The sequence below is a fragment of the Phoenix dactylifera genome, chromosome 2 (assembly GCF_009389715.1).
Source record: "Phoenix dactylifera cultivar Barhee BC4 chromosome 2, palm_55x_up_171113_PBpolish2nd_filt_p, whole genome shotgun sequence".
Classification (NCBI taxonomy): domain Eukaryota; kingdom Viridiplantae; phylum Streptophyta; class Magnoliopsida; order Arecales; family Arecaceae; genus Phoenix; species Phoenix dactylifera.
The window spans coordinates 15,949,591-15,975,226 of record NC_052393.1 but is presented as its reverse complement, the minus strand read 5'-3'; the positions used below and the strand labels follow the sequence as shown (position 1 = coordinate 15,975,226).

Genomic DNA, 25,636 nt, shown 5'->3' with positions numbered 1-25,636 from the left:
TCATGTCACGTGCTTCCTTGCGCCCCAAGCATATGCTCCATGCTACCCTACTGTTAGATGTGATTTCTTTTTATTATTTTTCTTTTGATTAACTTGGTTTATTCAAGGAGAAAAGGTCCTATAATTCTAGCCGACTAACAAGAAACAAATATTTCCTCTGTTAACGTTATTTAAATATATTCATTAGAATTATCAAGAAACTAAATACAAGTATAAATAAACATAGGATTGCAACCAAGGCTTTTGATACGGTTATCGAAAGATTTTAATAGTTTAAATGCTGTTATCACAGTCCGACCACTTCTGACTTCTCAGATGATTTTGGGTTCTGAAATCACAGCAAAATGGTTTTAAATTATTTTTTAGCACCTTTCATGGTGTAGGTGGTGTGATGCAATTAGATTGTAGGCAACGGAGTCCCTGTTAAAAGTATATTCAGGTGCAAATGCAGTAAATGGCATGGCTTGCCACACTCATCGCCACTCTGTTGATGAGGGAAAAAAACACAGAAAGGAAGAACAGGGTATCCAATTTAAGAATCAAAAGAAACAAATTACTTAAACCTTGTCTGTCCAAGTTGTCATCTTGCATGTATCGACATGGTCTTGATGATACCATTGCCCAATCTCTCATCTTTATGGAATCCCTGAATCAGGAGGTGCACCACCATTGTCAATTTGCAAGCCCTGATGATTCTTCAAAAGGCATTGAAAATAATTTGAAAAAGCTTCAAGTAATCTCAAAGGTCCAGGTTGACCCGATGACAAATTACTTAGGAGAAATGTTTCATATAATCAAAAAACTCATTATCAGTGCAAAAAATTTAAAATAATTAGCAAATACACTATCAATGATCTCAGGTGCTAATTGGCCACCAGAAAGTGACCAATTGTCTACTGAACTGAAGCACATAAGGTCAGTCTGTTTCCGGCACCTGTTGTAGAAAACCAGAAATAGCAGATGTGGAAACAGCAATCTCAAGCTTGAGCTACAGAGCAGTCAATATAAACCAAATATCCACTGAGCTATACAGCAGTCCGTATCAGTCAAATTTCCATTTCACGTATCCATGACTCTAATCAGTTCAAGGAACTCTAGATATGCAAAGTATACTAATTTGTTTCTAATCCTATAAGAATTGCTAAAGAACTTCAACCTATGTAACTCAGAAAAAAAACTTGTTGCTTCACACAACTCTTGTTATGAGAAAAGCTTGAGAACTGCATCATATGCAACTTGGAAGAACTTGTTGCTTAAAACAGGACACAGTGCATTCCAAAAGGAACTTCAAGAACAGATGATCTTCCTCTGCAAGTACTAGCTTATCCCCTAAATTGAGCAATCACCTGCAACAAAACTTAATAAAAGTAGTTACAGTAAGCATTGGTCAAGACAAAAATGAACAGAAACCATCTTCTACATCAGAAAAACAAAAAGGTCGTAGCAAAGATGAAACTGACTATCAAAGAAAGAAAACAAAAAAAGAGACCAAATCAAATCAGAAGACAGCAGATATTTGCAGACAGTTTTTCCTAAACAGCCATGCCTGGTACCTCGAGGTTGAACCCACTACAGAAATCTAGAAAGAAAAAAAAAGGGGGGGGGGGGGGGGGGGGGGGGGGGTGGTTTATTACCTAAATTCCCCTTTGTGTATATAGGGAAAAAGTTTCCATCCAAGGCAAGAGAACATCATGCAAGAGTCCAAAAGTGGTGAGCTCGTGCTTGCATTAATCCAAAAGTTGGGTTGCATAAGTTGGAGCATCCAGACCAAAACCCTGAAAAGCATGTCCCTTCCCAAAGGAATCTGAGATATCTCTCAACAAGCACTTCGAGTCCACTTTATGTTAAACTGCTCGACTGCGATATTCTTTAAAGTGCCGATTTCTTGATGTTTGATGGTGCTCGAAACATATCATCATTCACCAATTTCATCCCTACTACTCCCTAAATATCCCATCCCACTATAGACAGTACAGTCAAACTTTGGTGAAGTCCCTTCCCACTTACCACCTAACCATTAAAATAGGAAAGTGTGATTAAGGCAAAAAAGCCCACTACTTGCACATTAAAATATAAGAAAATTTCTTACATACTTAATATAAAGTATCTGAAATTACACTAGATGTTTATCATGATTGAATCTAGGGAGGTTGTTTCAATACTACCCAATTTAGATAAAGTAGCAACTGTTCCACTGGTTGATGAAGTCAACTATAAAATCCATGATGTCTAAATCAAATGAGTGATAGAAGATCCTGTACTTGATCACTATCCTCAATTTAAAATTGAAAAGTTGGATCTTTCAACATGTGCTCCTCTTGTGGGTCTTCAATGGTCCAATCCCTATATTTCTTGCTTTGAGCATTATCAAATCTTTCACTATTGGATAGTATTAAGTTGTCTGTAACAATTGGATTGTCCTCTGTCAGAGCAGTGAAATCTGGATTGCTACATGCTACAGTATTTGCACTTGTTTCTTCATACACAGTATGTAATAGACTAATACAGATTTAAGGAAAACATAAAAATTAATCTAGGCAAGCCCACACTCTGATCAGCCAACTAGTGGAAATTTAAATGCCTGAAAGATCAAAATCTATGACTAGTGGGTAGCAGGGAGGAACAGAAGTTAGGAATTAAAACTCTATAAATATCAATCATCAAATAAATCATTAGTACGTGAGGACTGTTGCTCCTAACCTCCTACAAAGAGAACCAATCAAAAACAACAATCAAACGGAAGCTCATAGATATACCAAGAAGCCACTAGAACGTTTCTTAACATAGATAAAGTTTACCCACATTTCTTGCTCGAACCTTTTTTATTCAGTCAGCACCTAAACCAAATCAGCTTAAGCCTGCAAAATATAAAGTTGTGGAATTTCAATTTTGCTTCAAAATCAGTATCTATACATAAAATGGGCACATGAACATTAATTTATCTGAAAAAACATCAAGTTATCCTCCAAAAGTGACAAGTGGCTTGTCAAACCTAAATGTTGGTTATCAACAAAAAAATAAAAAAATCACACCACTTGAACAGAAAAATTTCCTATAGAAGGAACTTGTAGAGCTCTTGCCTCTAATAATCTGATATTTTAATTGGTTGATCACAAGACATATTATTAAATTGCTCCAACAGAAAGCAAATCTCTACTATAGACCCAGTCATTAAGGACTAGTAAAATGTTAGCCCAAACATAAGCACAAACTATAGGTAAAATCATCTACACAAAAATAACAGCAGCTCCTGTTACCAGTCTAACTTTTTTATAAATTCAAAAGTATCTCAACAAAACTTTTATTTTTACTTATCTCACTATATAAATTGAAATTTCAAACAAGTGACTTGTGCTTCCATTCCATTCTCCAATAATATTATCTAATTTGCTTCACTTTAAGGTGTAACATCTTAAAGTCTGACTCCTACCTTCCATGGGTATCAAATGGGCATGTGAACCTCATCCAACAGAACAAGAATGGAACATCTTCGTTCTTTCCTCCTTTATGATCAACCAGTAAATTACCATGAAAAGCTGAACAGTGAAATCTTCAACTCATTTTTTTCAAATAACTTCAATGTACTACAATCATAGTATTCCATTGCTGTTTCTATACCATCTTATATATTTAATGCTTCACTCTCGATATAGCATATGCACGGCATTTATTTAAAAAAAAAAAGCACTAACAATCTCACTCAATTATACTGCAGAAAGCCCAGAAATTCATTTTAAATCTACCAATCTCAGGGGGTAACAGCGCTCTTAACCAGGGAAAAACCATTCTTGAGATATCTACAATGCTCAGCCGTATCCCAAATTTACTGATATTTTGGCGGTTATTATAGAATCCGAGATATTAGAATCTCAGCCATTATAGAAAATCCGGAATTAGTTACCATATTAAAGTATTGATTTGCATGTGCAATGAGTAAAATTTTAGTTAAATTTGTGACAGTATGTTTATAATTATGGCCAATATATTTTTGCTGTACCAGACAATATACCAGAATGAAATGGTATATATCAGCCTAGATAATCAGGGCTGAGTTATAAATTATATCATATCAGTAGATGCACGTTACTGATACAGACTGACATCTTGACCGAGATATCGACCCAGATGGAAATCTCGGAGCCTCAGACATTGGAAGAGAGGTTTGATTTTCAAAGTAGAATAGACAAATCCACTAGTCATTTCTTGTTAGGGGAATAGACAAATTTACTAGTTAAACAACAAAGTCTTACCGGACTGGACATTTTCATTTGTAGCTGGACTGCCCTTTCGTAGCTAGATTTTGTATAATTGGATCTCAAAGACCCAACTTCTGGAAAATATTGTTTATTTCTACATAATCTAAAGTGATCGCGTAAACGAATCCCATACCAGATAGAGAAAGAAAGATTTTAAGACCCGTTTGGTTCGCAGGAAAATTAGGAAAAGCGTGGTCAACGGAAAAACAAAGAAATACCTCTTGTTTGGTTGGTGTTTTCAAAGGAGAGAGGGGAAAATAGCATTACTATGAGAATAAGATTTTCATGTTTCATGGAAAAGAAAAACCCATGAAAGACATAGGAAAACTACGTTTTCACCGATTGAAAATTGGGGTCCCTTTTTTTCCAAAAATACCGTTAAGCCATCAAAATCTATGGGTAAGGTATTTTTCTTTATGAAGGGTATAATAAGTATTTCATACAACTTTTTCAGGAAAGTAGATGCTCAACCAAATATAAACCCCTCTGGGATGTGCCACTTTTCCATGATCAACCAAATATGCTAAAACCATCTTTTCAGGCATCATATTTCAAAGAATCATCTTCTCAGGAAAAATATTATAGTGCGGAAAAATTTATCCCGCGAACCAAACGTATTATATCCTCACTTTCCAATTCCAAAGCAAATGCAAAAGAAAAGTGGGAGGTGCGAATATCCTTCTAAAACTGTATTTCATCTTCTTCATGCATCCATGCAAGTATGTATGTGCCCAACTCTACATCCTAAAGTGATATGGTATGTATGTAGGCGAGTATGTATGTTTGCGTGTGTATGTGCATCTAACTCATGCTTGGATCACTTCCAAAATCTTTCCTGAAGTTCATAAATATCTCAAACTCCTTTCAACCAGCCTATGAAAAGAAAGTTGCTATTGGCCCAAATTTACTTATATTAGAACAATATAAAATAGAAACATTCTAATCTTCTAGAAATCACTAGCAATGATCTAGTTATTCATCTCACTTCCATTTTCTAGATTCAAGCAGCCAATTGCACGTCCTGTTTCGGTTTCTATAATCATGTCATCCTTTAGTTAAAAATTGCAATTGTAGTTAACTATTCATTCCTTAAAGCCAAGATTCATCGTCTCGATACCGGACTCCATACCAACACCATCCTATTCTAGTATTGCAACATCTATTAAGAGCGCCGCTTCGCCATACCAAATATTGGCACATTGGTTCAATACGGTCAGTACATACTGGTACCGACTGGGTACCTACCCATACAGCAACCTTGCTTCAAGCGTTATACCATAAGTCAACACCACACAAACCTATAACTGTCCAAAAAAAGACAAATGGAACGAGAGAAAAAAGAAAACACAATATAACAGCTATAAGTTTCCCAACTCACATGCCCTAACTCAAAGCACAAAAAATAATTTTCAATAAGACTTTCCCAATTCAAGTAACTGAACTGGAACTAGTCTATAGACAAAAATAGAAATATAGAAATCTTAGTGTGAGAATTGGCCCAATTGGGCCCATTTCAGATTGAAGTCAGCAATGCCCACCCACTTCAATTGGAAAAGTTCAAAAATTCTAGAATCGAAACAGAGGAGAATGTGTTCCTCCTCTGCCCGATCCCCAAGTTATTGGGATAAGGCCACCCCAGTCGGGGCCGCTGAGAATTCGTCGGGCCGATGCAAACGGCCGGCGGCCGTTGGGAGCCGCTACAACCGGCAAACAGTCGGCCCGATTCGAGCTTATCGCCTCCCCCAAAAGTTTTCTATAAATACATGAGTCCCCTCTGTTCAATTCACCACAAGTTCTCCTCCCTTTTCTCCCTCTTTCCAAGCTCTCCTCCCTTCCCTCCCCCTTTATTCTTCTTCTCCGGTGGCCACCGCACCACCTCAGCCGAGCGTCGCCATCGAAGTTCCTTCCTCCTCTCATTAATTCCCTCAAAAACCCTGCTTTCCCCTATTCCGAGCGTCGCCGCCACCAAACCGTCGAACCAGCAGCTGTCTTCGGCTGAGATCCACCATCTCCGTCATTCTCGGTGAGCTTCCTTTCTCCATTTTTCTTCACAAATCGAGCCCCATTCCTTTGTTTTTAGGCCAAACCGAGACTTTCTTCTCGATCTTGCCACCACCGGCCGCTACTGCAGTCGTCGGATCCCGGACACCCACTGCCAGACCTTTTTCTCTCCTCTTCCCTCTTAATTTCCCTCTCTTCCCTCACATCCTTCCCTTAGTTCTATCTTCTTCTTCCTCCTCTAATTCTTTTTTCAATTTTATTTATTTACTTGTGGATTAGTTTCTTAAATCCTCTTTTCTTTGACTCATGGGCCAGACATTTCGATTGATCCAAATTGACCTATGCCATTGACAACCAAATTCAGACTTCTGATTGGACCCCGACTGAGATTCTCTCTCTTCTCTCACTTTCTCTCCCTAAGCAACACCTAGAAATGTTAGTTCAAAGCCATGACTCTCTTTTGCTCAAATTCAAGTTGACCCTGAAATGGAGGCCCTGCACCGCCTTGATATCCAGGCGGCATATACCGGACCTAGTACTCCAACGTTGTCAAGTACCCCTAGAATTTGGTGACCATTAACCTTTATCGAGCCATCTAAAATCATAGATCATCTCGATCACTTTAGTTCACCTTACTCAGACCGATCCGGACAGTCGATCACCGCCACCTGACCGATCTGATTTGGGAGTATGAGGGAGGAAACCAAAGCTCTCATTTTCTAGTTGAGTAGTTGTTCGAGTAAGTCTTGAATGAGCCCCAATAAAGGTTGATGCAAATAAACGAATTTTTGTTCGACGTTTCGTCCAATAGTATTTTAATTTTTGATTTTCTTTGGCTTTTAAGATGATAAAAGTAATTATATTTTAATAATATTAAAACAGGTGAACTAACCCACCTAACTAAAATGTGAAATTTTGAAGCGAGAAGAGATAAGTAACCTGATACTTTAAAGTGTGTTTTCCGATTTTTTGTAAAATAATAATTAGTTTATTAAATTTGATTGTGATATCTATTTTATACTTGGTTAAATCTGTTGGGCATGTTATTATTACAATAGTAATTTTTTTAAATATTTTGTGTTATGAAATTTGAAAAATATGACTGGGTAAATTATGAAGTTTGTTTCATATGTATGTATTCTTAGCACGGTTACAATCTAGCGCTGCCAATGAGGATTATCCGTTGGCTCAGTCAACTTGTAATCTAAAAAACTGATTTCCACACAAAGCCACCGGTGATTAAAATAGTGGTATATGGCTAGCTGTGTATCCTGTATCTGACCCATGCCACTGGGTTATATGGTCATAGCTTGATGTTGGATCTCTAGTATCAGTTTATAAAAATAATAATAAATTTTAAAAAAGATATATATTATTCAAAATTTGATTTATTTTCAGTCAGTATCATGTTTTTCAATTATTTATTTTTTTAGCATGCCTAGACCCCACTTTGTGGTGTTATATTGCTTACTGGGCTAGTATAGCTCATTATTCTTTCTTTCTCTATTTTTCAGATTCTGAATTATAATTGCTCGAAACTTGAGGGAGTGCGCTAGATCTTCTGAAGATACTCGCAAATATTGGAGTTCTAGTTTAGACTATTTAGACTAGTTTAGTTCGAACATTTTATTTGATTTGAATAAATAATAATTAGTTAGCATATTTTGATTTATGTCACTTTGGAACAATTGATTATAAGAACGATTGGTTTTAGATCATGATTAAATTAATTTTCAAGAATTGAAGAATTATTATTGCTTTTTTTTTTGGTAAAAACCGGCTACTCATTCATATAGATCTAACATGAGTACAACCCGCCACGTCCGTAGAAAGTAAAGACAACAAAAGGGAAGGAGCGTCTGGAGCAGACGGCCACAAAACATCCCCGGAATGCCGGGCCACAAAAGAGGCGACCCAGTCTGCGGCCCTGTTCGCCTCTCTAAACACATGACCAATCTGGAATCCGATCATCAACTGAGCCATCCTCCGAGTCTCCCGAATAAGGGGGTGACCGTCACCGTACCTGTCCACCCCCCGAATCCAATCGATCACCACCGCATAGTCTCCCTCAAGGTACACTCGCTCGGCGCCAAGAACCTGCCTGGCATAGGATAAGCCCTCCCAAGCAGCCCGCAGCTCCGCTCCAACAACTGTGATCCCAGGCGTACGACGCCCTCCTGCGGCCATCAACTTACCACAGTGATCCCTGATCACAAAACCGACCCCTCCAGTCAAACCATCTAGTGACCTACTGCCGTCGAAGTTTACTTTGAGATAGCCAAGGGGTGGGGGTACCCAAGAGACAAGAACGAAACGGAGCGCTGAAACAGCGTGAAAAGTACCCCAGGTGTCCCTAGCCATCCCAAAAAAAACTCAGTGGCAGCCGCCATAACCTCCCTCGCATGTCGCGCCGCTCTATCCACCACCATCCTCGGAAGCGCCCGCCTCCCCTCAAATATGCCTGCGTTCCTATCCAACCAAATATGATAGGACAGGTACGCCCTCAATATCCCCTCCGCTGCCAACCTGGGCCTACACATGGAATCTCTCAACACCCGCAACAGATCCGGCGCCGAGACTACCGCATCAAGCAAGGGAACCGAAGATCTCTGCCATATCTCTCGAGCCCTAGGGCACTGCATGAGAACATGCTCGGTGGTCTCCACGATATCACCGCACGTCTCACAAAACTGAGATACCCGCATACCACGCCGAACGAGCAGACTCCTGGTCGGGAGAAAGAATTATTATTGCTTTGCGATTATATGATTTGTAGCCCTACATGCTTGTATGTTCCGCCATGCAGGTATACGACGTCTGTTACACTCTGGGTTCGAGGCATGACACTTAGTTTCTCATAAAGGAGAATTAATTCATGATGGGGATGTTCATTGATCACATTGAAATGGCCTACTATGCATCCCTGTAATATAGACGGACAAGTCAATACATCATCGCTTGCTCTACAGTGAACTTATACAGGAATGATAAAGAAAAATTATTGTGTAAAATATAGGCCACAAGATTCCCGAGGAAAACATAAAGCAAATTATATAATGAAAAAACAAAAGCAAGTTCCTATAAAAAGCTGCCCGTCTTTGATTCAAAATTGAAAAATGTAAGGAAATATACCGTTTACTATAGACAAAATACAAACAAGTTTCATAACAAATATGAGGATGTTAGAATCTGAGTAACTATTTGAAGCAAAACTAAATGGTAAATATAAATTCCTTTGGTCTCGATTACCTTTCTCCCAAATAAATTACCAACTTTGTACTGATAATGAAGAGAATACTCTAATGTAAGTATTACTTTACAAAAGCCATAATTTTGTTACCACTCATTTAATATGCAATTTAATACTTGGATCCCACAAGAGACTAGATTAAACGAACAAGAAAGATTTTTTTCTGTTTAATATTAATTTCTCTTCCCTCCATCTCTTTCCCTTGATAACTTTCCTTTGCTTTAATATGTATGCTTGTACAAATGATCATAACCCACATCCAAAGATAAACTGACCAAGAAAAGGTTGAACAATTGCACCTATGGCACATATTGAACATCCTGATGAAAGAGGTTAAAAAGTGAAATAAGTAAAGCAATTATTTTACCACCACTACTACCAAGAAGGACTGATGTATCACTTAGACCAAAGGCTAGTCCACACACTGCCAAACATAATCAAGTTGACTCAATGAAATTTTAACAATAAGACATTTCTTCTGAGAACAGAAACTGTCAGTTAATAATCAGAATGACCTTCTCACTGGAACAAGCTCATCATGTCTACCTGTGTGGAGACCAACTAGGATTTTCTCTACCCATGGTCTGCCGAACCGACCGGAACCGGTCGGTTCAGGCTATACCAAACCGGTGCCGACAGCTACCAGTACGATTCGACTGTGAAAACCGGCATCGAACCGAAACAAGTGTGACCAGCACCGGTAGAAGCGGGGAAGAAGAGGAGGAAGAAGAGGAAAAAAGAAGAGGGAAAGAAGAGGAAGAAAGAAGAGAAGAAGCGGGGAAGAAGAGAAGGCAAGTATTGGAAAAAGGAGGACCTCTCTTCCTTGCTCACGGGCGGGACCTCTCTTCCTTCCTTGCTCGCGGGAGAACAGGGAGAACCGGAAAAGAGAGGAGAAGAGAGGAGAGAGGGGAAGAAGGAGGGTTCAAGAAGAAGAAGAAAGGGAGGAAAAAATAAAGAAAGAAAAAAAAACTACGTGCGTGGGGCCGAGTGGGGAACCGGGCACAAGTGGGGAACCGCGCGGCGAGCCCGCGCACGCTGCCCCACGTGGGCTTTAAATGCCACTCTGTGGTAACGAGCGGGCGCGCGCGCGTCAGACGCCTGTTTTTTTTTCTATCACGAATGGTTCCGACCGGTACCAAACCGATACTGTTACAGAACCGGTCTTCACTGGTACACCGGCACTATCGGTACCGCAGACCTTGTCTCTACCTCTAATAAGTATATGGATAAAAATCAAAACTAAATGCAGGAAATGAATTAAATTTGTTGAAGCAAATTTATCCATGGAACCAAACTCCTCCATCCAGCAGAACAGACAAAAATATTACCCAACCACCAGAATTTGCTTGTACTTGTAAGTCATAATTATTATTTCAACATACTTATAACATTTAACTTTCCACTGATTTCTTCAAAATGAACAGTTTCATTTATAGAAATGCAACCACCACCATTTAAGGACTATGTGGATTAAAGAAGATCATATAATGGTGATGGGACCTTGCTTCTAATGCAAAGATCAGCCATAGAAATCAATCAATATAATAAGGACATTTTTGCAGATTAGATCTTAAAATTTTTCATATTTGTGTATCAATTCCTATCTTTTTTTATATTTATATAAAAATCATTGTAAAGTTCTCTATTTGTATAATTTGGTCATTCTGCTAGTTTTCGTTGATCGGACCATGACTCACGTTAGCCAGGATTGTATAAGGACAAAAATGCTTTTGGTTTAATAGTGAATGAGGTTCAACACTTGGCCTCTTCTCGCTCACTTTGGGACTTGGCTACCAGGGACCAATGATGAAGGGGCATAGGTTAAGAGGTTGGTTAACTGTGAGAGTTAGGGGCAAAATATCTAGAAGATATGAATTTAACACCTTTAGAAGAATATAAGCAGAATATTCCATTATCATCTAGTTAACTGTGGGATGTATAAGCAATAAGTTACAAGATTTCAATGATTAACATACAAATACAGAAAATACAGGTCATAATACACAACTATGGAAGATTCAGGGACTCATATACAAAAAAACCCTACAATAAAGTAAGAAAATTTTAGAACTCCCATAACCTCCCTTAAATGAAGGGAACCTCAAAAAGTGTCAGTCATAAACCCACACACAGGTTGGTAGATTTTATCAATACAGCGCACATGCCCAAGTTTCTGCATGGCTTCTAATTGATCAGTACCAGAACACTTTTCAAACAATAAAAGCAAACAGGAGAAAGACAAAGCGGACCTCAGCAAACCAAAAAAAAAAACAGACAAAGCGGCCAAGTAGAACAAAATTTAAAGTTCTGCAGGTTAAGGCATACCATACATGTCTACTGCAGACTTTGTGATTCCATCATAAAACAATTAAAGACTTCACTAGTGGCCAAAAAAGCATGGTGTTAGGATCTTTCCCCCCAGTAGTAACAAATCTTTCTGTCCCTTGCATCAAGTTCCATATGTTGGTTGTGCAGCTAAGCCAGACCCACTTTGTAGAAACCATTTTCATAATCCATTCAACTGAAAAAAGCATGGTGCTAGGATCTTTCCATGGAATAGTAACCAATCTTTCTGTCTCTTGCATCAAAAATTGGCTGTGCATCCATGGACAACCTACCCACTTCACCAAAACCTACTTAATAGTCCACTCAACTGAAACATTACTTCCATTTTGTTGATGGAAATGATAGAAGCAAAATCATTACCAATAACTAACTAAAATCCAAGAATCAAATATAGGTAATTGATTTCAGATTCACGTGTTATTTATCCAAAATTCTAAACCACACAACCAAATCTATGATATTCCTAAATCAATTTAACTGATACAAAAGACTACTTTCTTCTTTACAGCCTTGCTATTCCTATATCATAAAATTCTTTCTCGCTACTTTACAAACAGAGCCTGGATCATCATTTTGCCCAAGATACCGACTTTTTGCTAGAAATTCATCAGATACCAAAATCTTTTTTTTATGCTTTCAATTATCGACGAGGCAATAACTAAAACTCCTTGAATATATATCAGATTCCAAAAATTCACGTTCTGCACGTATTTTAAATATTCTTTTTAATTCTGCAAATTCGTACCTCCTGGAGAGCAATTTATCGACACCTCAAGCATGGAACTGGAAGACGAGATCAATCGACGATCGCCGGCGGTCCATGGGATGGACAGACAAGAACTCCTCCCCCTGATCAGCGGCCCGCCCGAGGGCCCACGATGGGGAGACCTGCCGCTTCCGCCGCTTGCTCTGGAGGACGCACTCCCTCATACCTTCCTCCACCTCGTCGATGATCCGCGAACCTTCGCCCCGTTCCCCTTCCCCCTCCTCCTCCCTCCGATCGGACATCTGCTCGTCCTCGTCGCCGGCGGGCGGCTGGGAGTCGAGCTGGGCGAGGAAGGATCCGATCAGCTGGTGGGCGTTGCGGAGGGAGGCAACGGCGGCGGAGGAGGAGGAGGCGGAGGTAAGGACCTTGGCGGCGTGGTTGAGGGCGGCGGCGAGGTCGGTTAACGGCGTGGGTGTTTCGTCGGGGCGAATGACGGCGCTGTTGGGCTGGTAATGGGGTTTGGGGACGGCGAAAACGAATTCCATCTGGTGTTCGACTTCTTGATTCAGGGAGAGAGAGGGAGGGAGGGAGGGAGGGACGGTACCCATCAATAGTTTACGGGTTTTGGGCCGTGCGAGCACACAGTCTATTTATATATTTCAGCACAGCACTGCCTGATACAAGTATGCGCTCGCCCACCTTTTTCGCTGCATTGGAGCAAGTTACGCAAATCTAATGATGAAAGAAATCAACATTAAACTCATAGACACTTTTGCAAAGGGTTTGGTTTTGAGATTTTTAATACCTGACCTAACCCAAACCTACATAATTACCTAGTTTACGATATACATACATATGCACGTAAATTCATACGTGTACGTGTGTAGATATATCCACAAGCATATATATATATATATATATAGATCCATACATGCAGAATATTTATATAATTATTTAATTAAAAATAAAAAACAATGACATGTTAGAATATGTTAGGACATTTATACTTCATTTAAATAAAGCATTTTTTAAAAAAAATTTAGTCTATTATTGTTATTTAATTAACCATCAAATGCTTGTTGTTCATTATTTAATTTTTGAAGCATCTGCTGGATCTTTTATTGATAAATTTCTCAAAGCATATTTAATTAACTCGTCAAGATGTAATATTTAATACTTGATAGATGCCCGGGCCCAACCTCCGCACAACCTGATATAGATCTGACCCAGTCCTCCAGGTCCAAGTTTGGAATAAATTAGACCCAAAATCTCCATAGGCACAAACATTAGTTTAGCAAAACCTAAACCTAAGCCCAAACTCGACCACGTCTAATGGCGTCGTTATTATCACTTTTTGCATCCTCCTCCAACAATAGAAAACTACATTGTCACCCTCCTCAACGATCGAGCAATAGAATACCTGTGATCTTTTTTTTCCCTTGACATCCTCCAACATTTGGCTATAGAAAATTTAACAAAAAAAAACAAGCTAGTTTATTAATAAAATCTCTTGCTGGTTGCACTGACAATTTAACTTGAGATCGAATGCTTTCATTTGAGTTAGAAGGATATTTTTCCCTCTCACAGAAATATCAATGATTTTATTAGTTCAATAATGCCATTATATTTGTTAAGAAAATATTTTAAAAGTCATAGAAGGCTCTTCCATCCAAATCATAAATATTTAATGAAGAATGCATTCATTGTTATCTAGAAACATTTTCATTACCTTCTCTTCTAACATGACCAAATATACAGTCCATACACAGTTGCTTAACATTCTAGCTTCCTTCAGCATGAAACATGCATTAAATATTATCTTCTTACAACATGAGAGCTTGAATCATGTTGATAGGATCTCCTCCTTTTTCAATAACTGTATATCAAGGCCAAATCATTCCAGAATTTGAGTGCTTTCTTACTCCTATACCCTCTATTACCTCTAAGCTCACAAGGGCAACACTTTGAGAGAAGTAAAAATTTCTTCTTTGATCCATCGAGACACATCTAACGCCAACTTGATTATTGGCATAAAGCGCTATCAAAATTCACATTTCATGAAGATTCCTAAGGAGCTTTCAAGTATTCAAAGTTACTTAAGCTACTCTGCTTGTATCTTGTGCATTTTAGAAATCCTCGACTATAAAACAAGCTCTTTTCTTCTCAGGCTGATAAAATGATAGTAGTAGATGATTTTTTTAAAAAGGATTTAAAAAATAATAATAATCTTGTATTTTAAGAAAAATGTTTGAACCTTTTATACAATTCATCTAATGGTTGCACTTTAAAGAAACACTCTTTAACAACAAATCAAGAGTTTCTTAAGACATTTTGAAGAAAGCATGACTAAGAAGAGATAGTGAGATGATTATAATGATGAATGATGATATGATATTATGCAACATCACAAATTTCCATTAAGACAACATCTTACAATTTGATAACTCAAATCAGAAAAGAATGACAATATTGTAGGAGAAGACCTTTCTGTTAAACAAAATTGTGCTCAATACTGTTGAAACTAGTGTGAAGGACAAGTTATTGTTGTTGTTGTTGTAAATCACTGGTTAAAAAAAAGGGGATACCTATTGAGCAGATTTGAATCTCACCTACACCCAAAGATTGGGTGGGGGATAACCCAACACTATTGATATATAATAGATGTGATATAAAAAAGAAAAAAGATGGATAGAACTAATCTCTCATAGAGTAGTAGATATTTTATATTTAAGGAGAAAATGAATTATTGGAAATCGAGATTATCTATTTGCAAGAGTCATGTGATAAGGTTGGGTCCCCAATAACTTTTTTCCTTCAAACTTTGGATTTTTCAGAAACCTATCATAAAAAATTTTCTCCTATTTCCAAAGTCAAAGTTTATTAGAATTTTCCATGTTTTTACGGTAAAAGAGAAAAGGAGCCACGCCCTCTTCTAGCATGGAGACAGGCACACAGCTATGCCATTCCCGTTTTAATAATGAAAAATATAGTTCCGGGGGCTTCACCTTCACTCTTAAAGGAGCTACACGCACGCACGCACGCACACGCACACTTACACACACACTCTTAACTGATTCTTTAGAAATTATTAGCCCCACACACACTCACTTAACTGATTTTTTAGAAATTATTAGCCCCTATTGATGGCTATAAAAGATTAAGATTTTAGTCGAACAAAGTCTGAACAAAGTTAACAATAGGTTAGCATGAAATTACATGGTGCATTGATCAAAGTATATCAAATAGTAGAAACAAGCAATGAAAGATTATAAATTAGCTATAGCAACCACAACTCAAAAGCATATATGACAAATGCATGGTAAAGTTCTCTAATTATTTTATGGAAGTGGACTAGCTAGGAACTAACTAAAATGGAAGGACATCTAAACTGTTTTAAGGAGTCACACAGTATATCATTCTTTTTAAATACAAATCTATTTCCTTGGGGACTTCTTTATCATGTTCAAAAGTTTCCAACATTCTTTTCTTTTTCCATCATTAAAATTAAAGTCCTTAAGATACCTCATGATTCTATCAAAAATAAGGAGTCATTGTTCATATCCACTTTCAGGGCCATATTGGGAAAGGTTCTCAAAACCAGCCCATACTACCTAGCTCAAAGTGTCCCATACAAAAACCAAGTTGGTATGAGGGTTGGGTCCAAGATCGACAGTTTGACTCACCTATGACCAGCATCTGAGCCAATCCCCTTAATGCACCCCCCCCCCCCCCCCACACACACACACACACACACAGACACTCGCTTGCTCCACCCATGGAGGCTCTTCACCCTCCACTGTTAGAGCTCCTCCATCCGATCACCAGCATCATTTGTCCATGCCGTTGGTAGGATGCCATTATTCTCCACCACATCCATCACCGCCATCTTCTAAGTCGCCCTGCTAACCATGTATAGGGCCTCCATCTACCCTAACCTCTCCCCCCACCCCCTCTCTCTCAAAATCTGGGTCATATCTTGATTAGTTAGCCTTCCTCCTTCCTTCCCCCCATCTCTCTCAAAATATAGGGTTTGGAGAACCTGGTACCAGTCCAATACCATGCTGTGTACCTAGTACCTGATCGGTATGTCATCAGTATTTGCAAATGTTGATATTAGGCAATTGGTGGAATATTATCTTCAAAAGATTGTACTGTAGACAATATTTCTTCGGAATGGAAGGAGTATAACAGAGGGAACTCAGTTATAGTCAAGAAGCAGAAAAAAATTTCATATGTAATGAATTAAATTGCTAACTAAGCCCAAATATGCCACTTAATTTTCTTATTGTTAATGGTAATTTTTTTATTAACAACTTATATTATCAAAAAGCAGGCAGAGCAATCTAATAATTCCAATCAATTGGTAATAAAAAAGCAAAATTTGTCCAAACCTGCCATACAATAATGATGTCGCCACTAGAATACGAAGCCAGGTAAATCCCTGTATTTGAAAACTGTAAGAACAACACTCCACTCATATCATTTGTTTACATGATAAAATCACAGAATGGTGAGAAACAAATATTAGATAATCTGCAAAGAAATGTCCTAATTGTTGGGCAGCATTCGAAAAATGAAAAAACAACATTCTTCAGGTCAGGGACAGATATCATAATCCTTTTTGAGCAATAATCATCTTGAGTAATGTAGTCAGTTAAAACATGTTGTACAAGACCAATTCATACCTAAATGCTATTTATGCATCACTAAAAAACTATTTTAGATTCTCCTAGATCACCATAATCATAGCCAAAAAGTCTTTCCTCACTTATTTGAGGCTAGCCTCCCAAACCCTTCATCACCATTTAATCCTCTCACAAGATACATTTAGTGCAAAGACCATCAATATGATCTTATTTAACAACTCTTTCCCAGGTCAGTCCTCTCTAAAGAAAATTTGTTTCACAAGCGACTGCATGAACAGCCAAAAACAAACAAGAAATGCCCATGTTAATTATATGTATGCACTGCTCATAACCTCATGGCAGTCAAAAATATAGCAAGGAAACATGTTATACACAATGGTCCTATTTTTTGGGGGCACGTGGAGAATGAACGGAACAAGTACCTTCAAATTTGCAATCAATAGCCTGAAATCTCTCTTTTTGCAGTAATCAGCAGAATACCATATCAACTTAATAAACAAAGTGCAATGTACCTCATCTATGCGGAAACAGCTTTAAAAGTAATAATGCATTTTATTATCTAATTTAACCATAGCCAACAAGCTTCGACCTGGACATAATGGCTGGATTTACTAAAATTATTCAGCATTTATCATGTTACAAGCAAAAGTCCACTTTTTTAACTGAGATCTTGAGAATTATTTGCGGAAAAAAAAGTATCAGATAAGCAAGGGAAGCAGGTAACCTTACCAGCTCTAGAGAAATTTCTATGCCCCTCCTGCAGTGGCGTAGCGAAACCATCTCTAGTTGGTAACAGTAGCTTTATTTAGCAATACAGAATTTTCCTACAAGGTCTGGAGGATAGAGAGATTCCAGGTTCTCATTTGTCACAATGTTAGTTAAAAGGAAGGAAAATAAATAATGAAGAAGGAGAAAGGAACAAAGAGAAGGAAGCAACTCAAGTAGTTCCCTTGTTACCGCTAGTTTTTAACTGGATTTGGGTTCTTAAAACCCTAATTTGCTATAAACTCTTCGACGGCAATACTCATCACAGTAAAGACATTCAAGAAACCCTAAAAAAACAGAATCTTGAAAAAAAAAAAAAAAACAGAAATTAGAAAGCTGCGAAGGGGAAAATGAATAGGGAGGCTCAGATTCACCACTTGCACCGCAACTAATAAATCAAAATGGCTGCAAACGGTTGCCTGCAGACGAACAGAAGCAGACCATCCAAGATTGCCTCGCCATCAAGAAAATAGCCGTTTTCCGCTCAAACATAGCAAAACCTCGTCAAAGAATCATCACAACCTCGTCGTATAGAACCCAAAAGCAATGCCGCTCTCCCAAATTTGGGAAACAAAGAAGAATAAGAAGAAAAGCAAGAAAGAAGAAAGAGAAAAAGATAACGAGAATCACAACATCGCGGCCATTATCCACCTGGAAGACCAAAAACAAGCAGAAAGAGAAGAAGAGAAAGAAGACCAGCCAATCTTGAGAAAGAAAACTAAAAAACCGACTTAGGGAGATGATCTCACCGTCTTTTCTCTTCCTCACCTAACAATGGCTACAGCTCGGTTGTCTGCGGAACACATGACCTTCCAGAGCTGCCTCGCCCCATCGCCAGAGAATAATAATAATAATAATAAGAAGAAGAAGAAGAAGAAGAAAAAGAACAAGGAGGAGGAGGCATGCAAAGAAGAGGAGAAGAAGAACAATCCCTTCGCAAGCCACCTATAATCATCGCCTCAACATACGAAAAGAAAAAGGGAGGGGGAGGATGAGGAGGAGGAGAAGCCAGAGAAGCAGAAGAAGAAGAAGAAGAAGAAGAAGGTGAAGGGAGAGAGAGAGAGAGAGAGAGAGAGAGAGAGAGAGGAGGAGGAGGAGTGGTAGATTGCTCGCCTCCTCTCTTGAGGAGAAAGCACGGGGACAAAGTGGGGAGGCCGAGGCTTCTTTACCGATGTTGAAGAAGCCTGGTTTGCGTGAAGGGGCTTAGGCCATGAGCGTTTTTTTATATTTATCCGCTTGCCGGATGGAGCCGTTAATAAGTTTGCTTACATCTTCAGCAGCGGGTTAATAGGGGACTCACTGCCAAATTCCCTTGTGACTCAACACTGTGACCCATGGTGAGTTTGCACTGCCAACTCAGAACCCATGGGTAAATCAGATCGATAAGGACCCCTCATGTTTTTTTTTTTTTTTGATACGACTCAAAATTATAACCCCTAGTAAGTTTGCATTGCCAGCTCAGAAGCCACAGGTAAATCCGATTGATCAGGATCAGCTCACGATTTTTTTTCTTTGGAGCAATATCAACTGTTGGATTGCGCTCCATACGGCTCTCAAAGCATTTCAATTTTTTTGAATAGATTTTAAAGCGACTCCATCTCTGGAGCTTTCAGGATTGAGGTTATTAAGCAAATTTGATTTCGGCCTTGGAGGTTAAAAGGCTCATGTCCTCAATTGCTCGACACTTTAAGAGAAGACATACTCTTCAAGACTTATTCAATGGCAGCACCAATTTAGATTCTACTGATTGTACTTGCATCATGTTGATTCCTAAGAGGGATGGTGCATCTTTCATTAAAAAGTTCGCCCATCATCTTGTTGAATGGCATCTTCAAAATAATTATTCGAGTGCCTGCAGGCAGATTAAAAAAGTATTACACCACAGAGAGTTGCAAACTACACTGTTATCTTCTGCAGAAGCTTCAACTCTTAAGGTGGTCTTTTATCTGTCTGAGCAAATTTCTGGACTGAAATTAGTTTCCACAAAATATCCATAATCTATTTGGGTCTTTATCCTAATGGGGATGCACACAACAGAAATATGCTTGCCATTTATAAATTTAGGTCTTATAATTCCTTGGAGCTCATAATTACCACCTCGACTTTATGATCAATGTTCTCTAAACCATCTAGAAGTCAATCAGAATTAACTGGCATAGACAGAATTTTTCTTGCTCATCCTTTAAATTTTTCCACCTCAAACTTCTTGTTGGAAACTTTGAGCCATTGTAGAAAATCCTAAAGTTCGCGAGGATAAAAAGCAAAAAAGAAAAGGAATAATGATTAAAAATAGTAAAAGAAGTGACTGGTAAAGTACCCAGGGTTCTGAATCAACAAGATTGTGTTTGTCCAAAAACAAAGTCTAGAGAAATTCAAGATTTAGAGATGCTTCGTATATATGGATTCATCACCCACTCTTAATTCTCCTCATTTTTTTGACATCTCAATATTGCCTATTTTTTCTTTATAACAGAGCCCTTGCATGAGAAAACCCCAAATAAAATAAACATACAAGTTGACAATGAGCCAGCGCCCAATGCCTTTGTTCATCTGCAACAGAAGCTGAAATTGGGAGATAATGCCTCGCCACCATTTGCCTACAATCCCATGTTCATTTGCACATTAGTGCTCAGCCTGCTATGTTAAATTAAAGTAATATCAATTAGCGGTCTCTGTTCTCAACTTGTTAAGTTAAATCCCAGACACTTGGCTTGTGTCATGTACCTTGATGTCCGGTCTACTTATATTGCCAAGGATGAAGTTTTCTTGTTTTAATTATTATTGAACTTTCCCCTGATAGTGCCGCAGAATTATCTAAGATACTTCTATCGTTAGCAAAGATGTTATGTAAACAATACCCTCAGATATACTTTGCCAAGCCCTTGCCAGTCATGTCACAATTACAAAATTAACATAATTAAGCACTAGCAGTATTGCTGGATCTCCTCAAAAGGCAAGCCCCGAAGATAGGGATGCCAACTGAGCTAGCAGTTGGCGAATGAAAGTAACATAGCCATATTATAAACCTTGTCAAACAACAAGAACAGACCTAAAAAACTAATCTGATTCAAGAAATCACAGCCCTAAGCAATAAATGTATACCAAGACAAATTCTGGAGTCTACCACAAATAAAGCAAAATATACTTACCATACTTCAAGAAAAACTAGGATCGGACTGTTTTTCAACCTTAGCATTCTGTTCCACCTATTAGATATGCTTGCTAAAGGGACATCAATGGATAGGATACATCAAGGACGCTTTCCCCCCACAAAATCACAAATCTAGCAGCTATAAGATAAGATAACCAGGAGTTATGGTTGTTCATTTGAAGGCTATCACAGGAATCGGTAAAGATGCTGTAATCTTCACCCAAAAGATCGAGTCAATATCAAACTTTTGCTGCCGCATAGGGTCCGAAAATAGCTCAGAAGATATCTAGACAATTAAGACCACAAAGAGAAGAATAAACTTGTTATAAGCTTGGTAAAGTTCTAGGATGATGCAGTTTTGAAGCTCCAAGCAACAAATACTGATGAAGTAGACTGCCTATGAACAAAGAGTGTATACTGTATAATCAACATAAAAGTTGTGGTTAAAAAAGGAATAGTTGGCAAAGAGAGTGACCATCCATAATCACCTAAACTACAAAGGCTGACCGACAACAGAAAATCAAGCAAGTACATTATCATGTGCAACTTAGATTCAGACTGCAATGCAAGTGTGTATTATTCATGTAAATAAAACAAAGAAACTTGGTCTCTAACTAGGAGGAACCAAGCAACTTCATCTCATCTAAAGGGAACTAGAAAGAGTATGGCTGTCCAACCATGTACAGGTCATGGAATCATCTGCGCATGTTCAACGGAAATGTTTAGATCTAGTAGGGAGCACAAATACGAAGGTACAAATACGAAGGTGCAAGGAGACAACATTGTTAAAAAGAAAAAAGAAAAAAGAAACAAGAAAAGAATGGATTCCGAGAATAAAGAACACAAAGCTACATCAGCTAATGGCTAGACACAAGTTAATTACTGGATAAAAATAAATGGAGCCCTTTTGGAACTCAAAAAAGGAATCGTGTTTAACCTATGAGAAGTGAGTTCTACGAAACCAAAACAGACTATTTACCTAGAATACACAATATTTGGCTTTCTAACAAGTCAATCTCAGTTCCAAAAATAAATCACTGAGTCAACCAGCATATCTTAATTGTTGGTCCATTTCAAATCCAGAAGTTATGACTACATCCTACAACATAATAAAAAGTACAACAATCATTCACCACTTAATAGAGTATAATCATTCCTAGATGTCATAAATCTTAACTTTATGATACATGCTACATTCAAGGAAAAAAAAAAAAGGCATCCCTGAGGTTTCCGCTTGGGGTGGCAATTTTAACTGACCCATCAAGTAACCGACCCAACCTGACTTGAATGAGCCAGGTTTTACCCAATCTATTTAAACTCAGGAGCAACTATGGATTTTAGATATAATACCAAAAGTGGGTTTGGGTTTCATATGGGTAATGGTATGCCCCGCCCCCTGTTCATTCGATAGATGGTGTAACTGTCACAATCCTGTTCACCTCAGTTGCCCCCCCCCCCAACCTAGAAAATTATTATTGTTGAAACTTGGAAAACATATTTATTCTCTGAAAATCACAACAATCGATTATTTTTGTTTGTTTTATTTCTAAGCCCCCAATTAATTTGACTTATGAATGAACTATTTCTTATTAGAATATATTATAGTTATTGATATATATACTAGGATTCTCTCTATCTGAATTAAAAATTGGGTCATAAAAGAACAAGCTATAAGCTTCACTTATTTATATAGTAGTTGCAATCTCATTAATTATAGCTCTAAATTATAATTATCCAACCATAGTCGACCCAACTCATCTTGTCTACCTGACCCGCCATAAGCTGCCCCATCTACTTTACCCAACCTGACCCAACCCAAGATGGGTATGGGGCGGGTATGGTACAAAGTTTTTAATTGCAGGGCTGGTACAGGTATTGACCGACCCGATCCATACGCCGTTTATTGCCATCCCTAGTTTCCACCGTATGGAATCTCGAGAGGTGTTTTGAATCATGATGCATAGGTCAAAATGGAGCAAACTTACCATTGCACCAAGGCCCACCCTCACATTTTACATTCAGAAACATACTAAAATTATATACAAACTCAGGCATGAAATCATGAAAATTAAAGAGAGAGGATGAAAAAGGAGCGGTGAAGTATCTAGAACAAAGTGCAAAAATGTTTTCTACGCCAATGAAAAGTTATGTGGATCAATGTAACTAACCAACAAGGTTAATAGAAAAAAGATTAAAGCCCCATTTGGTACAGCTGTTGATAGTAGAGCTTTTTTGAAGTAGAGCTTTTATAAAATGCAATTTGCTATTTGGTAACTATATTTCTAAAATGTTGTGAAACTTTAATATGTGTTTAGTAAACAAACTGAGAAAATATTTTTGATATGACAAAATAACCATAAAGGACATTGCATAGTATTATACAATAGAGCATAATAAAATATAATATATATTAATACATAAATATATGATATAGTATATTACTGTAATGTAATATAATATTATTATAATATAGTAATATAATATTGTATACTATAGCATGTTAATATAACATAATTTGATATTATATAACATAACATATTAATGTATTATGATATAATGTAATATGATATTATATTTATAGTATCATACAATAATAAAAGTATAAAATATTATAATTATTATTGTTATATATTAATATTTTATTAATATAATATTTTTAGGAACTAAATTTTGGGTTCCCTATTTCCTTTGTTGAAACTTTTGCAGATTTTTGTAATATAAAGGGCCATTTTTTGTAATTATAATATTCTATCATGAGCATTTTGATTTTAAAAGAAAAAAAATTTATAAATCAAAACAATTTTCCGATGCATGCTAAAAGTGCTTCTCCGAATAAGCTTCATTTTGGAGCTTCTTCCAAGAAGTTGTTTAGCTTTCTAGCAAAGCTAAAACAACTTTCCGATTTTTTTACCAAACATCTCTATTCCATCCAAAAGTACTTTTGGAGAGTCGGAAAGTGCTTTCTGACCCACCAAAAGCTCCATCAAATGGAGCCTAAAGGATTAGAATTACCACATAGTATATCACAAGGATATAACCATAACTGATGGCCATCAGACAAATCAATGTGAAATTCCTCCTATTTTGAACTTGATCTAATATAAAAAGGGAAAGGAGCTATATAAGGATTAATCTAATTATTCTGAGATTATGCACATGCACTTTCGGAAGATCATGTAATTATCTCGTGGCACCTGCATATAATACTATTTGAAAGTTGTACTAAGAGAACCAAACAATTTTGTCAAATAAAAAGATTAAGCAACATAGGTAGCACATAAAAAGGAGAACAAAAGTGGTTGTGTCACTATCATGAAGTACAGAAAATAAGGATGTCAATGACTGACAAAAGAACAGAGTATCACAAATTCAATGAGAGCAAAAATAAAAATGTAAAAACAAATTAAATTAATTAGTCTATGACAAATGGGAGAAAAGTTGTCTAATGGTGAGGCAGCTAACTTAGTAACAAGAGACCTAAAAGAATTGCAGGAAAAAATAGCATAATAAGATCCACAAATAAACTGCTAGTTCATGTAAAAGATACCAACAATTTATTATGGTCAGGATTTTGTTGTGTCACTTTAGTTATGAATATGATAAGAATATACTTTTGAACACAACTGCAATTAATGTAAGCTATGACATTTACCCTTTAAGGTCAGTAGCATCACGTTAAGATTGAACTTAGGTGAAAAGAAGAACAATCATATTAGTGGAGATCAACTGATTCATGTTTATTGAACATTGAATTAAAACTGCCCATGACCATAGCCAAAAAAATTTGTTGGTTTAAAAATTAACTATTTATTAAAGCCAGATACAATGACAAGCACTGCAATCATTCAGCAGACTATTTTATCCACAGTTTAGACCAACAGGTAACAGTGACCTAGAAACAGCATCTACCATGAATTGCTTGATCATATCATTCAAAGTTGATAGCAAGAACTAACAAAAGCACGGCAATTGCTATAGTCTATACATGAAAACACTAAAGTTAAATGGCTCTCTTAGTCACAGTGAAAAAAACCAATCTACAGAACCATATCAGAAATCAATACCAACTTTCAATAGATGTTGGAGCATTCCACAAAAGTGGGGTGTGCCACAACAAATTAAAGCATGTGAATAGCCAATCGCATCACCGATGCTAACAAACCCAAAAGAGTTTGATCAAAATGTGATGACTACCGTTCGCATGTCATCAAATGGAGCAGGCAACCAACAGCAACAGCAGCCAGCACAAATTTATGTACAACAACCTAGCATGCTTAGAAATATAGAAGCAATAAAAATTAAAATAATCCAAACTCTTTATATGAAGAACCAGATAACTAGTCTTAGAATCCAACGAAATAAGCCTCTGAAGAAATCTTATATAGCATCCTTTTAAGTTCAATGCTTTAGGATTTTACATGGAATAAGCATGTCAGAAATCGATTCACACGCCAGAATATTAACAATTGAAGAGAGAGAAACAAAGGGGGGGAGAGAGCACATCGAAACGACATA

General features: G+C 37.5%; 1 long non-coding RNA gene across 5 annotated transcripts; it reads right to left on the bottom strand.

The window, feature by feature from the left end:
• Window positions 1-772: 772 nt before the first annotated feature.
• Window positions 773-23,408, bottom strand: LOC103720390. Of its 5 annotated transcripts, none has more exons than XR_003388135.2 (5): window positions 17,935-23,408; window positions 16,951-17,000; window positions 2,803-2,858; window positions 1,635-2,010; window positions 773-1,357 (listed from the first exon to the last, which is right to left on the bottom strand). It is a non-coding gene; the product is annotated as an uncharacterized LOC103720390 (long non-coding RNA). The 5 variants fall into 5 exon arrangements; XR_001880155.3 differs by having other exon boundaries at window positions 773-1,346; window positions 17,935-23,407; XR_003388134.2 differs by lacking the exon at window positions 1,635-2,010 and having other exon boundaries at window positions 773-1,346; window positions 16,951-17,013.
• Window positions 23,409-25,636: the final 2,228 nt, after the last annotated feature.